The 20,557-nt window shown below is 46.5% G+C and overlaps 1 long non-coding RNA gene and 1 pseudogene across 1 annotated transcript; one reads left to right on the top strand and one right to left on the bottom strand.

Moving 5' to 3' along the window:
• Positions 1-2,448: 2,448 nt before the first annotated feature.
• LOC137142143 (uncharacterized) lies at positions 2,449-8,049 on the top strand. The gene is made up of 3 exons (XR_010916853.1): positions 2,449-2,567; positions 3,140-3,221; positions 6,320-8,049. It is a non-coding gene; the product is annotated as an uncharacterized lncRNA (long non-coding RNA).
• A 5,243-nt stretch (positions 8,050-13,292) lies between these two features.
• On the bottom strand, positions 13,293-17,727 carry LOC137142151 (zinc finger protein 436-like; annotated as a pseudogene).
• Positions 17,728-20,557: the final 2,830 nt, after the last annotated feature.

The raw sequence follows: 20,557 nt of genomic DNA, 5'->3' as shown, positions 1-20,557 counted from the left end.
GCTAGGAAACAGGGAAGCAACCAAGCAAGCATGCAAGCTAGGAATCAAGGTAGGAAGTAAGATAGGAAGCTAGAAAGCAAGATAGAAAGGTAGCTAGGAAGCTAGAAAGAAAGATAGAAAGGAAGATAGAAAGGAAGGAAGGACGCAAACAAGGTACGAGGCAAGGAAGGAAGCTAGGAAGCAAACAAGAAAGCTATGAAGAAAGGAAAAACGCAATAAATCTAGGAAGAAGACAAGGAAGCAAGGAAGGAAGCTAGGAAACAAGGAATCAAGCAAGGAAGCCAGGAAGCAAAAAAACAGGCAAGTAAGCTTGGAATCAAGGAAGCAAGCTTGGAAGGAAGGAAGCAAGCTAGGAAGGAAGCAAGCAAGCTAAGAAGCAAAGAAGCAAGAAAGCTAGGAAGCAGGATAGCAAGCAAGCAAGCTAGGAATCAAGGTAGGAAGGATCCTAGGAAGCCAGGAAGCTATGAAGAAAGGAAGCAAGCAAGAAAGCTAGGAATCAACGAAGCATGCCAGCAAGCAAGGAAGCAAGCAAGGAGGGTAGGAAACAAGCAAGCAAGCAAGCTGGGAAGCAAGGAAGCATGCAAGAAAGCAATCTAGGAAGCAAGCAAGCTAGGAAGCCAGGCACCTAGGAAGCAAAGAAGCAAGCAAAGAAGCTCACAAGCAAGGAAGCAAGCAATCTAGGAATCAAAGAAGCAAGCAAACTATCTAGGAAATAAGCAAGCAATCAAGTTTGGGAAGCAAGGAAGCATGCAAGAAAGCAAGCAATCTAGGAAGCAAGCAAGCAAGCTAGGAAGCCAGGCAGCTAGGAAGCAAAGAAGCAAGCAAAGAAGCTCACAAGCAAGGAAGCAAGCAAGCTAGGAAGCAAGGAAGGAAGCTAGGCAGCTAGGAAGGAAAGAAGCAAGCAAAGAAGCTCAGAAGCAAGGAAGCATGCAAGGAAACTAGTAAGTAAGCATGGAAGCCACGAAGTAAGCAAGGAAGCAAGAAAGCTAGGAAACAGAGAAACAAGCAAGGAAACAAAGAAGCAAGCAAGCAAGGTAGGAAGATAGTAATAAAGGTAGCAATCAAGGAAGCTAGGAAGGAAGCATGCAAGCAAGAAGTCAAGCAAGGAAGCTAGGAAGCAAGCATGCAAGCAAGAAGTTAAGCAAGGAAGCTAGGAAGCAAGCGAGCAGGCTAGGAAGCTTGGAAGAAAGCAAGAAAGCTAGGAAGCAAGGAAGGAAGCAAGAAATCAAGGAAGCAAGCAAGCAAACATGCTAGGAAGCAAGGAAGCAAGCAAACAAGCAAGCTAGGAATCAGGGAAAAAACCAAGCAAGCAAGCAAGCTAGGAATCAAGGTAGGAAAGAAGCTAGAAAGCTAGGAATCAAGGAAGCAAGCAAGGAAGGAAGATAGGAAGCTAGATAAGAAGGAAGCAAGCAAGATAGGAAGCTAGGAATCTAGTGAGCAAGCTAGGAAGCTAGGATGCAGGGAAGCAAGGAAGAAAGCAAGGAAGTAAGCAAGGAAACAAGCAAGGAAGCTAGGTAACAAGGAAGCATGGAAGCAAGCAAGGTAGGAAGATAGGAAGCAATCAAGCAAGCTAAGAGGCAAGCACGGAAGCTAGGAAGCAAGCAAGCAAGCAAGCAAACTAAGTAGAAAGGAAGCAAGCAAGCAAGCTAGGAAGCTAGGAAGGAAGCAATCAAATGAGGAAGCAAGCAAGCAATCTAGGAAGCGAGCTAGGAAGCAATCATGAAAGCTAGGAAGCTAGGAAGCAAGCAAGCAAGCAAACTAAGTAGCAAGGAAGCAAGCAAGCAAGCTAGGAAGCTAGGAAGGAAGCAATCAAACGAGGAAGCAAGCAAGCAAGCTAGGAAGCGAGCTAGGAAGCAAGGAAGCAATCATAAAAGCTAGGAAGCTAGGAAGCCAGGAAGCCAGCAAGCAAACTACAAAGCAAGGAAGTTAGGAAGTAAGCAAGCAAGCTAGGAGGCAAGGAAATAAGGAAGCAAGCAAGGAACCAAGCATGCAAGCTAGGGGACAAGCAAGCAAGGAAGCAAGCTAGGAAGCAAGGATGAAAGCTAGCAAGCAAGCAAGCTGGGAACCAAGGAAGCAAGCAAGCTAGGAAGTAAGCAAGCAAGGAAATAAACAAGCAAGCATGCAAGCTAGGAAACAAGGAAGCATGCGAGGAAGCAAGGAAGCTAGGAAGCAAGGAAGCAATGGTCTCTAGTTGCAGTATGGGAAGTCAAGGTTGGATATTAGGGAAAACTTTGTCCCTAGGAAGGGGGTGAAGCACTGGAATGGGTCACCTAGGGAGGTGGTGGAATCTCCATCCTTAGATTTTTAGGGCCCAGCTTGACAAAGCCCTGGCTGGCATGATTTAATTTGGGTTGGTCCTGCTTTGAGCAGGGGATTGGACTGGAGACCTCCTGAGGTCCCTTCCAACCCTAATATTCTATCATCCATTGCTGTGCCTATACAGCTTTCTCTCCCCACAGGCACAGGAAATTCAATATCTTCTGTCTATACTGGTTGCAGCTCATTTGGAGCATGTAGCTGTCTTTGTCAACTGATCAGCTGCACACAACAAAGGATCATGGCTGGAGGTATGACCGGACAAGGCATTTAAAGAGTTGCAGGGTTTTAAGCGGAGTTGGTCTTCCGGGCTCCTTGACCTATGGGTAGTGGATTTCGCAATTGTGACTAAAATGGTTGGTGTTGGGCATTGTAGGACAGCTGCTGGAGAACTGGTAGGGTTGACAGAGGCAACACGCTCTCTGCACTTGCACTGTGTTGACCTCAGCACATCAACAATGGCTCAACGTTGCTCGGGCAGTGGTGTTACCATGCTGATATAATGGGGAGCTTACCTTGGTGGAGACAAATTTAAATGCATAGATGCACACGACTAAGTCAATGCAACTCCGCTTACGTCGACGTAGTATAGGCCTCTGTAGTGCAGATCTTGTCTGGGAAGGGTTAATCATGTCTGGGAGGGGTCAATCCTGATGGGAAATCCTACTTCTAATGAAGTCACTAAGTATTTCCCAATGTCAGTTTCCTAGGGAAACCTAGGAACCTAGAATGTCAGTTTCCAGGGAAAAAATCTGGTGGGACTCTATGAAATGGACAAAATCCCCTTCTGAAATCTCTCCAATTGCCCTTTTTGCCCTGACAGGCTACAGAATAATGACGATGTTTTGCTCTGGATCATCCCATCCTTCCAGGGAAAGGAAATGGCTGCAGTGGAGTCAGCTGAGGTAAGGGGTTATCATGGAACTGGTGGTGGGGTCTGGCTGCAGGGAAATGGGCAGTGAATACATAGGAAGGTGGGAGCTGCTGGAGATGGGGCAGGGCAGTAAATGCCATGGGTGGGGAAAGGAAGGGGACAAACTTGCCAGAGAAATCGAGGGCCTTGTTTGAAGAAGCAGACTCCTGAGATTTGGGAGTGGAACTTCCCCTATTTTCCCCAGCAAATAATCCCCTGGCCAGGGCTGCGAAAACTTCCGGTGACTGACACACGTCATTATTTCCCTCTCCCCCAAACTTTGTGTTATCTCCAAACTTCCCCGTGACGATATCTTCTCTTCCAAGTCATTGACAAACAAATTAAATAGTGTAAGGCCAAGAACCAATCCCTCTGGGACCCTACTAGAAACACAACCCTTTGGACGGTGCTTCTCCATTTACAATTACATTTTGAAATCTGTCAGTTAGCTGTTTTTGAATCTAGTTAATGTATGTCATGTTAATTTTGTATTGTGCTAGGTATTTAAATATAATGCTGTACCAAGTCAAATACCTTACAGGAATCATAAGTATGCATTAACACTGTTTCTTTATCAACCAAACTTCTGATCTCATACCAAAAAAAATCCATTTAGTTTGGGAGGATCTGTTTTTCCTCAACTTATGTGGATTGGTCTGAATTATATCACTCTCCTTTAATTCTTTAATAAACAAATCCAGTATCAGCCCCTCCATTATCTTGCCCAGATTGATGTCAGATAGCCTTATAGTTATCTCGGTCGTCCCTTTTTAAATATTGTGTCAACATTAGTTTTTTTCCTCTCTTTTGGAGTTTCCCCAGCATTCTAAGACCTATTAATTAATGTTGATTTTCATCCACTGAGCTCCTCAGCCTGTTTTTTTTTTTTTTTTTAATTCTTGAATGGAAGATATCTGGAACTGCTGTTTTAAAAATGCCTGGCTTTTGTAGCTGCTATTTAACGCCCTCATGAGTTTGTTGTGATGACAAAACTGTGGTCTCCATCATGGTAAAGATATGACTACATCAACTGCTTGCTTTTCCCCAAATCCAGTAGAGAAATATTCACTGAACATTTTTACTTCTGCCACTTCCATCTAGCAATGGACCGATACCATTGTTAGGATTCTTTTGTGATTAATATACGAAAAATAACCTTCCTTCATATTGTCCCTGATTCTGCTGGCCAGAGATTTTTCCTTTTGTCCCTTTGCTTCACCTTCTCGGTTTTCTACAATTTCAAGCTTCTGACCTTTTTTTCCTTTCAGCTTCCTCTGTGTTTGTTTACATGGACATGTTTATTTCAGTGCTTCTCAAACTTTTTGCATTGGTGACTCCATTCACATAGCAAGCCTCTGAGCCATCCCCGTGGGTGCCTGCTCCTGGCCTCCCTGCAGGCTCCCCACTCCCCCTTTGCCTCTAACCCCTGCACTGTGCCCTCTTCACCCCTGCACCCTGCAACCCCCTCCTGCGCCCACCTGGGGAAACAGTCCTGCATGCACAGAGCGACTGTTATTGCTGCTGGCTCCCAAATCAAAAGCTGCTCCTCTGCACCCCCTGGGGACTATGAGCGGGGAAAGTGAGGTGCAATGTCCGGGCTCCCTGCATCCCGGTCACTTTCTCCACCTGGGCTGTGTAAGGGGAGGGCAGAGAGCAGCAGCTCCTGATGCTCGCCTCACAGCACTGCCCAGATGGGGAAAGTGACCTGGATGCAGAGATTTCTGGCGTTGCTTCTCGCTCTCCCCCTTACCACTCGTATGGGAGGTGCAGAGGAATGCTTGGGGGGGGGGGGGGGGGTGAGTAGTGACTGTATCACCGCTCATCTCTTTCCCCCATGTTCCTCTGCCAGGAGAAAGCAAGGAGGCTCACAGCCCTGTGCCTGGCCAGGGTCGGGGTATGCAGCTTGCAACCCCCACATAACCACCTCATGACCCCCTGTTTGAAAAACGCTGATTTATTGAATGGGGAGGACGTTGGGATTCCCACCAGGAGGCTGTGCCAGGACCCTGCTAGGAACGCCTTTTCCAGTGCCAGTCTCGGGCTAGTTTGTGTGTCATTGAATGTGAAGACTGCTGCCCACTGGATGCATTAAAGTCCGCTTTGCTTTCTCTCCAAGGGCTATGACTGCTCTATGTGTGGTGGATGTGGGGATTTTGGTGATATATGTATGATTGTATGTGTGATTGTACACCACCCCTCTGTGTTATTCTGTGCTTGATATTGCTATAATGGGAATGTAAAGACCAGGACACACGAGGTGTTTTGTTACACCTGGCCTTCTGCTCTCTTTCCTCTCCATGAAGGTGGCTTTCCTTTTTGTCATTACCCCATCGAGGAGGGTTGGTGAATGGGGAGCTGGGATGGTAATCTTTCCCTCCTTCACCAATTTCCATAAAGACAAGGTTTCACTGTGTCTTGTGGCAGATAGCCAAGTACACCCTAGTGGGCCTCATGCTTCCATTGCTTGTAGTGGGTCAGGGCGTCTCCAGCCACTCCAGTTTCCCCGAGGAGGGGGTAGGGACCCGGGCCCACCCACTCCTCCGGGTCCCAGCCCAGGGGCCCTGTGAGAAGCAGCTATGTGCTGCTGGCACCGTGTTCCCAGCTGCAAACTCTCTTCCCCTGGGCTAATTTTCCCCCTCCTTCTGGCTTCTTGAGCCTGGTACCTTCCTCCAGCCTGCTCCTCCACAGAATCTCTGCACTCTGGTCTGTTCCTCCTCGCAATCAGTACTCCTACACACAGCACAGCACAGCACAGCACAGCACAGCACAGCACAGCACAGCACAGCACAGCACAGCACAGCACAGCACAGCACAGCACAGCACAGCACAGCACAGCACAGCACAGCACAGCACAGCACAGCACAGCACAGCACAGCACTCCTGCTCCTCCCAGCTCGTGCCCTGTCTGTTTGGGTCAGAGGGTTTTTATGGAGCACCTGGTGGTCCCTAATTAGCCCCAGCTGCTCCTAATTGCCCCCTAACGACTCTCAGCTAAACTACAGGGAACAGAGCCTGGAGAGTACAAGTAAGGGTAGTCAGTAAGGTTATTCAGATGAAATTGTTTGCTTAAATAACCTTTATTATTAACAGATAACTGCGACCCAGAATCCGAAAACCCACATGATTCCTGCAAACCCAGAGTCGTGGAAGCTGCAGTTCACCATCGTGGGTTCTTTTCTTTTCTTTTCTTCTCCTCCTCCTCCTCCTCATAGGTTGGAAGTACTGCATCAGAAACTGACCGGCGCTTGGACCATGCTCTATTAACAGACCTCAAACGCCACCTACTGACGAAAATGGGAATCGCGTATGAATGTTACAGATACCTTTTCATCCCATTACAGCTCACCACTACACACACTCCTTCTGGGACACAAGAACTCCCCGCCGTAAACCAATACAGATCAAATAACACAGAGTTCTAGGATGAGATCTGGATATTGGAGGAAGATCCCGCAATTTTAATTTCCTGGTATAACGCCAGCTCAAACCAGTGATTAATACCCCTGGGGAACACGCATGTGTATGTAAGGGAAGGACCCACCTTATTGGAAGCTAATTTGTCCAACTTAGCTATTTACCCACGGTGGGAGAATCACTGGCAAATAGGGGTAACTATAGCTGGGATTTATGGAGAAACCACCAGGAGTGTAAATTATCCCCGAGTCTGGGATGGAGTAATCAAGGCAGGCACCACCCTTACAGTAACCATCGGGTACTGCCCCATTAAAAGGGGAGGAAAATTTCCTGATTAGTTCCCAGACACGTTTGTTAGGACATGGGGAAAAGAGTTTGCATTTATTAGAAACACCCCCATAGCCATGGAAAAACCTAAATTGTTTAAATTACAATGTGAACCCGTAAAAGCTCTGGTTAACCCCCTGCTGGTTGAAATGAGGGTAGATATGGACTGGACTCGTTTAAATGTATCCCATGCGGAGCCACGATGCGTCCCGTATGCACTCCCTATTTTGTTGGCTTGTGTCTGCACGCATCAGGCTCCTAAAACCAGATGCAAATGAGATACCGTTGATACTGCCTTGGGAGTAATCGGTACTGGAGCGGGGCTATTGAACTCTGTAGATTTGGAAGTGATCAAGAATAAACTAAACTCTTTATCTAAGGTGCAGGACAGTCTGATCCAGAAGCAAGTACACACCAATGTAGATTTGGTACAGATCAGGCTGGGAAACCTAAAAGCCAGATGGAATATGTGGCAGTGGGTCAACTCTACAAGTTGTTCATTATATAGAGAACAAAAAGAAATGGGAAATAAAACTGCCACAGCTCTAAGCTGCACTGAAATGCAAGTACTAGGACTATCTACATTAGAGCATGAGCTCCCTGCTGCCCCGGTGAGTGGTGTGGGGTGAGGAACCATCGCTTTCTGATTGTTTATTGAACATTGATATATATCCTATATCCTGAGTCCAGGGCACACACCCCCCATCACTCTGCTGCATGGCGTGTGGCCCTGCTGTAAAGGCATTAATTCCCTATGAACCCCTCCCCTGCCTGAACCAACGCCCCAGCCAGAGAGAACACTGGGAGGGAGAGGAAAATCTGCTTTCCATGCAGCTGTGAAGGCACCGGATGCTCTGGGAAAAGCAGGAATTTGGGTGTAACATACAGGGAAGGCTGCCTCGCTCACTGGAAGGATGTGTGCTTTGCCTACCTTAGGCCCTGGATTCAATCCCTCATGTCTCTGGTTTCTGTTGTCCTCCCCCACTGCGATGATCTACTGGGTAAAGTGGGGGACTCAATATCTAGTGGGGTTTCCCTGCACAGTCTTAATACCTCTTCCATGCAGGAGGCAAGCGCCAGTCCCTTAGAAAGTCAGTGTGGATTGTGCTGGAGGGAAAGGTTCCATCAGCGCAGGACCGAGTGCTGTAGATCAGGCACCCATGCAGCAGGGTTTTATCCAAGACACAAAAGCTGTGTGCTCCAGGGGTGCACCCTCTTTGCTGGGGATGCTGAGGTTCTGGGGATTTCCTGGTTTTTTTGAGGGGGGCTGAGGGGCACTCATCCCTTCTCAGCACTTCTTACACATTTGCCTTCGGGCAGAAATTTCCGTTATGGAGTCTCTGCCAGATCTATTCCCTCCCCTTTTGTTGGGGGGTAACTTTGGGAGCAGGCAGAGAACATAACAACAGCCAGACTGGATCAAACCAACGGTCCATTTTGCCCAGTATCCTGCCTTCTGACAGTGGCCAATTCCAGATGCCTCAGAGGTAATGAATGGCACATGGCAATTATTGAGTGATTCATCCACTCCCAGCTTCTGGCAGCTAGAGGCTTAGGACCCTCAGAGCATGGTCCCTGCTCATCTTGGCTAATTGCCTTTGATGGATCTATTCTTTTTTTAATCCAGTTATAGTTTTGGCTTTAAATACATCCCCTGGCAATGAGTTCCACAGGTTGACAGTCTGTTGTGTGAAATAGTTTCTCATAGAGACTCATTTCCTCCTCTGCAGTGGTTTGACTTGTGTAGATTATAGAATCTCTGGCCTTTCCTAAATGCTGTGGGGTGAGTTCCTGAGAAAATTCAGGGGAAATGAGAGCACGAGGGGAATGGCAGAGAGAGTGGAGGAAAGAAATACGAGGGAGGAAAATTCCTTCCCAACCCCAGATATGGCAATCAGCTAAACCGTGAGCATGTGGGCAAGACTCACCAGCCTGATTTGGTGACTTGGCATGCTAGCGCCTATAAAACTGAGCAGTTGTGGCATTAGAATGGCCAGAAGCTGGGAAGGGGTGACGGGATGGATGGATCAACGTGAAGGATGTGAGGCACAGGTGAAGGCCATAGTGTAAGCACTGGTTGAGCTGCAAACAAGCAGCATTTGCAGCTCCCTGTGAGAAAATGGCCTGTATCCAAGGATTGCTGAGGGGGTTTCGTCTCTCGCATCCCGCTGGAATGGCAGGACACAGCTGGGGAAGGAGCAGAAAGTTGCCTGGGGGAATCAATGTCCCATTTTACTCCCTGTCCCATTGACCTATTTGCAGTGCAAGTGACTGGAGCTGAGTCAGTTCTCTGTGCAAGTTTGCCCCTCCCTGAGCCTGTGATGCTGCCTCCTGGCCCTTGCAAAAAGAAAAGCTATTGTCCTTGCTTAAACCCAGCAACTGGGAAAAAAATCCCTGTCTTTCTCCTGTGCTCTCAGAGGCACTGGGCACCCCCAAGCACCAAGTGCAGTCAAGGAGGAGGCTCAGCCCTCTAACGATCCAGCCCTGGGCAGCGCCTTGCAGGGGAGCACAATATTCCTAGGAAGATTTGCCCCTGCTAGGAAGAGGAGCCAGATCCCCATGGCTCCATTAAAGTCAATGGCTAGATCCACAGGTGGTGTAAACTTGTTTTGCACCAGACAAGAAAATTGCACTTGTGACATTGGTCCCTAGGGGAGACTCGCTGAGCTAGCTTAAATGGGGCAAAACTGCACGGAATGGGGCAGTCAAACCCACAATACTGGTGGTTATTTCTAAAATTAGGTTCAGCAAGCCAGCAACAAACAGCTTCTTGTTACTTTGCTGGTTATCCAGAAGCCAAAAAGACAGCTCTCTTAAAGCCATCCAGCCCACTGGCTTCCACCCCACACAGCCAAGTCAAATATGATGGGGATTTATGAAAACCTCATCCATTGTATGAAAAGATTTACCAATCCCAAAGGAACGGGCACATTACACAGCAGGTCAATGAATATTTCAGATATTACCCAAACACACACTTACAGACAATACTTATGAACTAATATTTATTTTTTAAAAAAAAAGAGATAACGTTGGTTAAAAGATTGATTATACATGCAGATGAGAATAAAATCCATTGGCCAGTTTCCTAGGAGAGATGGTAAGCTGAGTTGCTAACGTTCTTTTAGAATCATTTTCACAGTTTATAGTTCAATAGACCATACGTAGATACGTGTAATTTCTTCCATATGAAATAGCAGGGTGTACCAATCTCATAACATTATTTAAAAAACTTATAGAAAAATCCATCTGAAAGAGAAATCAAGTCTATTCTAGGTCTTTATGTTGAAATACACTATTTCTCTTACATATTCTCCTACACCAACCCCTTTTGAGTCAGGTTTCACTTTACAACCCTTTAATCCAAAGGCGGTAATTTACATCAAATAAACTTCACAGGATTAGCCCCATTTCCTATATTAGAGAAGAAGAGAAATGTAAGAATTGCCATATTGGGTCAGACCAATGGTCCATCTAGACCAGCATCCTGTCTTCTGACAGTGGCTAATGGCAGACACTTCAGGGGGAATAAACAGGGTAATTATCATCGAGTGATCCATCCCATCATCCAGGCCAAGCATCTGGTGGTCAGCGGCTCAGCCATCTTGACTAATAGCCATTCATGGACTTATCCTCCATGAATTTACCTATTTCTTTTTTGAACCCAGAAGAAGAAAACCCATATAACTGTGACTGTCACAATGTAATTCAGGCTATCACACACAACCACAGTCTCTTATTCTTCAATAACTTCATGTTTAATTCCATTTTCACTGATAAGAACATAGTCAAAGATTACAAAATTTATGTGTGTTAGTTTTCTCTTAATTCCCCTTTCCAAGTGAACCTGGGTTAAAGTTGTGTTCTACACTAACAACAGTGCCTTCCATTTATCTCTGGGTCTTCCACCATAAGTGTTGGTGGACATGGTCTCACACTTGGGACTCATCATGAGAAAATAGACTTGTGAATCTATTTTCACAAAGTCCATTATTTCAAAGGAGCAGGAGGCGGAGAAGTGATGCAAATGCACAAGACACAAGAGCAAAACTGAGACCCAAAACCATAATCAGTAGTCAACATTCATCTGTCCTGCAGTCTGAACTTGGCATCGGACACATTGCACAATGTGGAAGTGTACGGGGGAAGTTCTTTACCCTGGCTTCCGGATCTATCACCGGGGACAGACTGTAAGACACTCCACTGGTGTACAAACAAAGGGCAATTTATTGAGGTAACAAATAATAAGCACAAAACCACTGAAGTTAAAAATACACACAATGGGGATAAACCCCAGGTCCCACAACCAGTAACGCAACCCTTGGATTCCCAGTCTCTGATATTTACAGTTGGTCTTCACTCCTTCCCAGGAGTGCTGTTCACGATCTGGTCTGCGTCTGCTTCGGCTCCAGGTCCGCAGTCGGCCGCTTCTCGTCCTAGATTTATGACGCCCGCACAAACCAGTTGTGTCCCTACCACTCTGCCGCTCAGAAGGACAGCATCTATCTGAGGCAGTAAGTTCCTTAAATCAACTTGGTTCTCCTTTCCCTGAGCCAATCCCTGGCCAGGATCATTTCCCGCTCTTTTGGGGTGTGCAGATGGCACTCTATTGTGCACACGGCATGCTAGTTTAGTGCACACAGCACTGAACCCCAGGCTTCCCTCCTCTTTGCTCCGTATCTGGGCTGACTTGCCTTTGCTGGCTTCCTGCCAAGCATCCTCGCCTGATCCCAAGCATGTCTGACTCCATCTTGGATCTACTATCCAATATGGAGTCTAACTCTTTAAACCTATTTACAAACATATAAGCATTCCCCAACAATTCCCCTCCTTGCTACCTCGCGGGTGGAGGTGTATCACCGATATCCTTCACTCTCGGGTGTAGCACATTCAATTCTTGGTTCCTCATTTAACAATTATATACAACCACAACCGTAATAGGAACAAAATCAGTTGTGACACAAGCATGATCACGATGGGGTGTATTAAGTACTTCCAGTAGGCCACAGAGGACGCTCCTGGGTAAAATACTTCCCTCCACCAATTATAGCCTGTATCCTGCTTCACTCTGTGGAAGATACCCTCTACCTTCCCTGCAGAGTGATGGATCGTGAGGGCCACCTCTTCACTCTCCTTGGCCACAGCCATCAGATGAGCCTCTAAATCGGGGTGGTGTAATATCTGCTGCAACACGTGCACATTGGCACCCAAATGTACGGGTTCGATTTGTTCATACTGGCTATAGTGTCGCGTCATTTCTACTATTTTTGTTTATGGATATCGAAATCGTATGTCACAACCTTCTATGGTGTGCGCCTTACAGACACATATATTCTTGCCGGGCATTGGATACACTTTTTACATAGTGTTTATCTTTAACATTTTACAGGATAAAAGTACATACACAGGATACATTTACAATTACTAAAGCAGATCTGGACAGATTTCCCTTAGTCAATCTATAGTTACACCTGCCCCTCTCCTGATTCAAGCATGCGTGCTCCGTTTCGGTTAATCCGGATTCACATGTGTATCCCAGGTGAAACTCACCAGTACACACCTGTAAATTCACTACTTCCCACTGGTTCCCGTTTTCCCTTACCCATCTAGGCAGGTCTTCCGGCCATAACAGGGGTGTATTGACTATCAATCCTAAGGGGACCAACGGGTAAACCCACGCTTGCATCGTCTTCCTGATGGTGAGCACAAAGATCTCCGCTGTCATAGTGTCGGGGTTGATGGTAAAATTGATTAAGTGCCACCATTCCTGGTGGACTCTTTCAAATTCCATGGTCATGTTATCCTTCAGTATTTCCCTGACTTCTATGGGAATTCTTCCCTGTAATCCAGATCGAATCATGGCTTGCCCCACTGATTGTACCCACCCTTGGGCTTGCAGGCATGCTAAACCCCTAGATACAGTCTCTCGTAGGACTCCTAGCACTGACACCACACCTAGGTTATCCTTTGTCTGCATCTGTAGCCAATCGGGCAAAATGCTGACTACCCTTACTTGTATGTCGGCTAGCTGAGTTAGTGAGGATGTCAGGGGCTGAGACATGGAGTGTAAATCTCTTCTAACGGACCCCAGTTTAGAGGCCAGCACCTCCTGGTTGACGGCATTTAAAACTCCCAAACCCGTCCCTACTCCTCCTAACACTGAGCCCATAATGTCTCTTTTCGTTCTCTGGTGGTCAGAAATTGATTTTATCCAACTTCTCCAGTCCAGTCGCAGGGTTCTGGTATAGGGTTCACAGCGGGGTTCCACCCTGTGAACCTCAGTCTGCAATTTGATCTTTAAAAATTTTAGGGAGTATTCAGATGCTATTATTAACTTCTCAACTGGCGGCTCACCACTACTGGGCCGATTCCACTGATCCTTGGTGGACCTACTACCTCTTGTTCCCAGCCTATTCTGTAGGGTCCTGATATTAGCCACCTTCCTGAATCAGTTTCTGCTATGCACATAGGGATAGATCCTATACACAAAACATTATATGTCCTTTGGGTGGACATGCACAACTCATTTGTTCTCCCATTTGAAGAGTTCCCTACGGGCTTATCTTTGCAGCACCTGATCTCCCCCTCGCGCTCCCTATTTCCTGTACATACGGTCACCTGTACCATCTCCAGATAGGTCATAAGTCTTATGGTCACCGACAAAGCATAATACCCGTCAGGCAGCAAACTCGGTGCCTGCCCTTGTATTTGACCACACTTATCTCCTTTTATGCCTACTGCGCTTCTACACATCACCATTTGATGAAACATATTCTCGTCTGGGGTATACCAGGCACACTTCCCAGGGCTTCCCAGGTTTTCTTCAAACCTTTGGCCCATGACTATAACTCGGCCTAACCCTTTCTGGTGGAACCACCTTTCATCTTTGTCCCTCTCCGTGGCATCCCTCGTCATTCCTCTCCAATAAAGGTAACATTTCTGATCCTCAATATGAGCAAATATTTCTACTACCCGTTTGGATGTGCGCAACATCTTCTGTACATCCACCACTAGTGATTCCTCCCTTGCCGAGGTCCTTGTAATTGTGCATACATATACTCTGTCTTGGGTTACCTCTAGCCCATGACCCCTCTTGAACCATAACATATTTACAATCACCATCACATATGTACACAATATCAGGCGATTGACGCACATTCCGTCACCTGTGGGGGCAAATATGGCATCGTTATTTCTTTGTGCTATCCCCACTTCTGGCTTGGTCTCCTCTCCACTGCTTCAGCTGGGAGCTGTGAAACCATGTGGTGGGTCCCTTACCCTTTTCCCCCACCAGTTCCACCTGATAGACCGTAGGTCCTGTTTTGTTGACGATCCTTACCGGTCCTACCCAGCAGGGACTCAAAGCGTGTCCCATCTCCAAATAGTAGCGGTATAAGACTCGATCCCCTACTTCCCATTCTTTGGATTTTAACTGCACTCCGAATCTTTTGTCAATAGTGTGGATATTGGCTTTTAGCTGGTGGGCCACCCTAAGCTGGACCTCTCTGATCCTATCCAGAGTTTTGGAGACAAACTCATTCATTTTTATTTTCTGCTGGAACTCATCCGGAGGGACTCCTCCCTCCACCCACCAGAGTTCTGGGTTTCTCATTTTCCTTCCCACGAATATTTCATGTGGGGTGAACCCATGCGACCCTACTGTGGATCGGATTGCCATTAACACAAGGGGCAACTCCAGGTCTCAATCTTTTCCGGACATACAGACCATTTTCCTCAGGGCGGTTTTCAGGGTCCGATTTGATCGTTCTATCAACCCCGAGGACTGGGGGTGGCCTGCAATATGTAGTCTCTGATTAATACCCAAGGCCTGACATAACTGCTTTGTTACTTCCCCGATGAAATGGGGCTCTGGTCAGAGTCGATGCAGTCAGGTATGCCATATCTCACGAAAGCTTCTTTAAGGAAAGTCTGGGCCATGGTTATTGCAGTATTGTTCGTGGTGACGTACGCCTCGATCCATTTGCTGAACCAGTCTACAGTTGCTAAGACGTACTTTTTGCCCTAGCCTGTCTGTGGCAATGGCCCAATAAAGTCAATCTGCACTCTTTTCCAAGGTCCTACCACGGCCTGGTGTCTCATTGGTCCCTTAATCACCTTGCTATCTGCGTTGTTGGCCGCACAGTTGAGACACATATTGATGAACCTCTTGACATGTCCCATTATATTGGGCCACCAGGCCACGGCTTGCACTCATTGCACCGTCTTGTCTTGTCCGAAATGACCCTGGTGGTGTGCCAATTCAATGAGTTCCTCCCTCAAGCAGCTTGGCATGACCAGAACAGGTAATTCATCTCTGGCTCCTAGTTTGGTTGCTAACACCAAACCCTCCTTGGACTGGAATACACTCCATCCTTGGTGTTCTTGTTTCTGCAACAACTCCTGAACGTCTTCATCCTTCTTCTGGAGTTCCGTCACATCCATTTCACTACCTTTTGTCCTTGGCTTTTGTGGGCATAGGGGTGTACCTGCACCTCGTCTGACTCCTTCCACTCTTCCTCAGGACCCATCAATGCTGCTTCTTTAGCTAGCTGGTCTACCCTTCGATTTCAGGTTGAAAGGGGGGTGACTTTCTTATTGTGCGCCTTCACCTTGCACAGATATGTTGCAGCAGTACGTACCTGCGCCATCTTCCAGGCATATAAGAGGTGTCGGGTGTGGGTGACCGGCTTGCCGTCTCCCGCCGTCATTTTCCTTTCCATCCAGATGGGCATCCAATCCACTAACGCCCGCATGGTCCAGTCTGAATCGGTGCTGATTATTATCGCTGCTTCTGTATCAGCTTCTTTTAATACGACTGCTATCGCCACCACTTCTGCTGCTTGTGCAGAGGTTGGCCTCACCGTCCCTTGTAGGATCTTCTGATCTGATTTCCAGAGGGCTGCATACCCTGCTATGGGCTTCCACTGCATGTAGTAGCAGCTTCCATCCGTGGCCCATACTTCCACCACGGGGTCCTTCCTGACTTCGCATTCCTTTCTTACTTTGAAGGGAGATCCTTTCCTGGATTTTCCTCTATGGGTAACGGGCACTCATGTTCTTCTCCCTGGCAGAGCAGGGCGTATGGGACCATTGTCGTGTGTTTGGCCTTATCTATGCTAATCTCTCGATTCATCAGTGTAAGGGTCCATCCAGCGATTCTTGCATTTGATACCTCCCCTGGTTAATTCTTCCCAATAAAACATATTTCAACGGAGTATGGGATGTTCGTAGAATTGTGGGGAACAAACCAATAAGATATTCCCAGTGAGTGATCGCCCAGGTAAATGCCAACACCTCTCTCTCACATGGGGAATACTTCTCCTCACTTCTGACAGGTTCTTGGACCCATAACTCAACTGGTGGAGCTCAGAGAAGGAAATGGTGAAATCCACCTTAAAGGTCACTAGGTGGGAATTAGCCAATGTATTAAAAAAAAAGTCTTTGTCCAGCCCTAATAAATGCAATTACAATGTTACTGCCCTGTGCGGATTCCTTTATGCCTGATGAGGTGTGAGCTCTGATAGAACCTTTTCCCACACACATGGCATGAGAAGGGTCTCTCTCTCCTGTGTGGCTTTTTCGATGTTTGGTGAGCTCTGAGCTCTCCCTGAAGCATTTCTCACACTCAGAGCACGAGTAGGGTCTCTCTCCTGTGTGGATTCTCCGATGTGAGACCAGGTGTGAATTATAACTGAATCCCTTCCCACACTCAAAGCATCTGAAGGGTTTGTCTCCTGTGTGGATTCTCTGGAGTGTAATGAGGCCTGAGCTCCGGATGAAAATTTTCCCATGCACGGGGCATGAGTAGTGTCTCTCTCCTGTGTGGATTCTCCAATGGAATGTAAGGTGCATGCTGTGAATAAAACTTATCCCACATTCAGAGCAAGTGTAGGGGCTTTCTCCAGTGTGGATTCTCTGATGTCTAATAAGGGTTGATCTGTCACTAAAGCTTTTCCCACACTCAGGGCACGTGTAAGGCGTCTCTCCTGTGTGGATTCTCTGATGCATGATGAGCATTGACCTCTGACTGAAGTTCTTCCCACACTCCTAGCACATGTAAGGTGTCTCTCTGGTGTGGGTTCTCTGATGTGTGGTACAACTGAAGCTTTTCCCACACTGAGGACAGGTGTAGGGGCTCTCTCCAGTGTGCATTCTCTGATGTCTAATAAGGGATGATCTGTCTATAAAGCTTTGCCCACACTCCGCGCACACGAAGGTGTCTCTCCTGTGTGGGTTCTCTGATAAATGATAAGCATTGACCTATGACTGAAGCTTTTCCCGCGCTCAGGACATGTGTAAGATCTCTCTCCAGTGTGAATTTTCCGATGGAATATAAGATTTGTGCTGCAAATGAAACTTTTCCCACATTCAGAGCAAGTGTAGGGTCTCTCTCCCGTGTGGATTCTCTGCTGTATGGTCAGGTGTGATCTCTGAGTGAAGCTTTTCACACACTCAGAGCATGTGTAAGGTCTCTCTCCTGTGTGAATGCTTTGATGTCTGTTAAGGTGTGAGATACGACTGAAGCTTTTTCTGCACTCAGGGAATGCACGTGATGTCTCTCCAGTATTGATTCTTTCATGCCTAATAAGATGTGAACGCTTACTCAAGTTTTTCTGTGGTGTGTTCTGACTCTCATCATCTTTTGCACCTGCCCAAGTCCCAGAAACATTGCCTTGGGATCTTCCTGATAATATCCCACGTGATTTTACTTGTTCAGCATCTCCTTGAGGATTCTTCTCCTCATTCTCACTCACCATCCCATCACCTGCTAGGACAAACAGAGAAACCAGACACAGGTCACTCCTTTTTCCGGAGAAAAAGAGAACCTCAGAGAGAGGAAAGGAATAAAGGTGGGAACAAACCAAAATAAGGGTTGGAGAGATCAAACGAATAAAGAGTTGAATCTCTCACAAACCTTTCCCCAGACGAGAGGATCAATTCTGGGTCTACTTCTCAATTAAACACACAGTGGGGAGGTAGACTGGGGAGGGAGTTGGGACAGGTGGGAAGCCTTGAGGATGCCACACTTCCTGAAAACAATCATGAACTCAGAGAGCTCAACCGGTCTTTATAGGAATCGCAAATATTTCTTTAAGCCATGGACACTTTTTTGAGTTGGTTTAATTGATTTCTCACCTGTACAGACCCCTCTCAGGATCTCTTTTTCCTCAGAGCCCTGGAGTTGAGTGACCCAGGGAATTTCCACTTGTTCCAGCCAGAAGATCACATCAGGTTTGGAAACTGGAAACCCTTCTCAAGGGAAAGAAAACAAGCAAGATCAACTGAATCTGTGGAATGTGTGTGTCATGCTGGAGTGCAATCCAGGCCCCAGAGAGGTGGTATCACCACGTACACCATAACGCTAAATGCCTCACAATGCTTTGCTATTGTATCTCCCAATCCTGGCCGCCGACAAGCAGCCTAACAGCATGCAGGTCACATCTTGAATGCCTGTGTAGAGCTACATCCTCAGCCCAGCAGCTCTGATCCCAGCAGCCTCTCAGCAACGCTCCAGTCACACTCCAGCTTCTACCAGCTTCGGTTACTGTTTGCAGGGTGGCCCCAACACACTCCCAAGTGTGGGTTCTGTGCTGTCCAGGTTCAGCTATTAGGTCTGTTGTCCGTGTAAGAAGTCAATATTGACAGTCAGCTACTTTAACTGGAGTTACCAAACAGTTCAGCTTAAACACAACACTGGATCAGTTTTGATTAAAAAATAAAACAAGTTTATTTAACTGCAGAGATATACTTGTGTTCACTTAAAATCTAAGGTATTAATGTCAGAAACGGTCATAAGAAATAAAAATAAAATGCTTTCTGGTAGATAAAACTTAACAAGCTTGACTTGCTTCAAGGTAAAATCCTTACCACATAGAATCATAAAATCATAGGACTGGAAGGGACCTTGAGAGGTCTTCTACTCCAGTTCCCTACACTTATGGCAGGACCAAGCATTACCTAGATCATCCCTGATAGGTTTTTTTCCAACATGCTCTTATAAATCTCCAATGATGGAGCTTCCATCACCTCCCTAGGCAATTCATTCCAGGGCTTAACTACCCTGACAGGAAGTCTTTCTTAATGTCCAACCTATATTGCCCTTGCTGCAACTTAAGCCCGTTTCCTCTTGTTCTACCCACAGAGATTAACGAGAACAATTTTTCTTCCTCCTTGTAACAACCTTTTATGTACTTGAAAACTGATACCATATCCCCCCTCACTCTTCCATTCTCCAGATTAAACAAACCCAAGTTTTTCAATCTTCCCTCAGAGGTCGTGTTTTCAGGACCTTTGCTCATTTTTGTTGCTCTCCTCTAGAATTTCTCCAATTTCTCCACATCTTACCTGAAATGTGGCACCCAGAACTGGACACAATACTCCAGATGAGGTCTTATCGGCACAGAGCAGAGTGGAAGAATTACTTGTGTCTTGCTTACAACACACCTGCTCGTACATCCCAGAATGTTTGCTTCCCCCCCCCCCCAACAGAATGATACCGTTGATACATATTTAGCTTGTGAACCACATGTTCCCAACAACAGAGTTGACCAAATTCTCAGCTCAGGATCTCCACCAGAGTCAAAGGGCTGGTTCCTTTGTCATCTTAGGTGAAAAGAGAGATGGGGGGAAATGGGTGTTTTTCTCCCTCACTTTTATAGTCCAGTCACCCTTTGAAGTGGATTCTTCTGAGGTTTACCCCCTCTAAGAAAAGTTTATTCTGTCAGGAAGATGCCATGCAGTTGCGTGTTGAAGATGGCACCATGCTTTTTCCTCTCCCCTGTGCATGCTGAAATGCAGAGTTGTCTTGTCTCCTGCCATTTCCCCCCTTGCTGTCACAAGGACCCTGTTTACTACTTATATGTAAATTGAGGTAAACACATATTCCTTTGTTTAGGATAGCTCAATTTAACAACTTTTGCCTAGTGAGGGCTGCGTGGGTTTGAACTTGTGCTAACTTCATCAGATGGGAAATTTGTAAACTTTATATACAATGTTGCTATGGACATTTCACTAAATTGACCATCAAGTTACTTGTTTTCAAATGACACCTCACAAGGCGCCTTTTGTACAAAGCTTATTATGATAGTGTGCAGGCTGTGAATTCAGGGGTGCTTTCAATCACAAATCATCACAAAGGAGATTCCATTTCACCCCAGCTCATTTTTAATGGGTCACATCCCCAAGCCAGCTTCCTTTGCTCAAAGCAGCAGGAAATTGGATATTATTAATCGGGGTTGACGGGAGTGCCGGAGGATGGTGCCCCATTGTCCTAGGCACTGTACAAACACAGAGTAGTAGACAGTTCCTGGCCTGAAGAACAGACAATCTAACTAGAGGGGACAGACAAATGGTGGGGGAAGGAGCAGAACACATGAGCAGAGGGGAACAATGTGATGGCAAATACGATGAGCACCGGCATATTGTGAGACTGTTGTATTTAATGTTATGAATACTACCTCTGTGCATGAGTCAGCATTAAAACTTCAAAGGCTGTAATCATACATGGGTCAGAGGATAAGCAGCCTGTTGAATATTGACAGACCTCTGCATCGATATACACTCTATCTATTTGTGTGTTCCTGGCTT

Source organism: Emydura macquarii, unplaced genomic scaffold, assembly GCF_026122565.2.
Source record: "Emydura macquarii macquarii isolate MOO-44397 ecotype Brisbane River unplaced genomic scaffold, CSIRO-AGI_Emac_v2 contig_3176, whole genome shotgun sequence".
Classification (NCBI taxonomy): Eukaryota; Metazoa; Chordata; order Testudines; family Chelidae; genus Emydura; species Emydura macquarii.
Note: the sequence above shows the minus strand (reverse complement) of the source record. Positions and strands in the feature narration are given on the sequence as shown.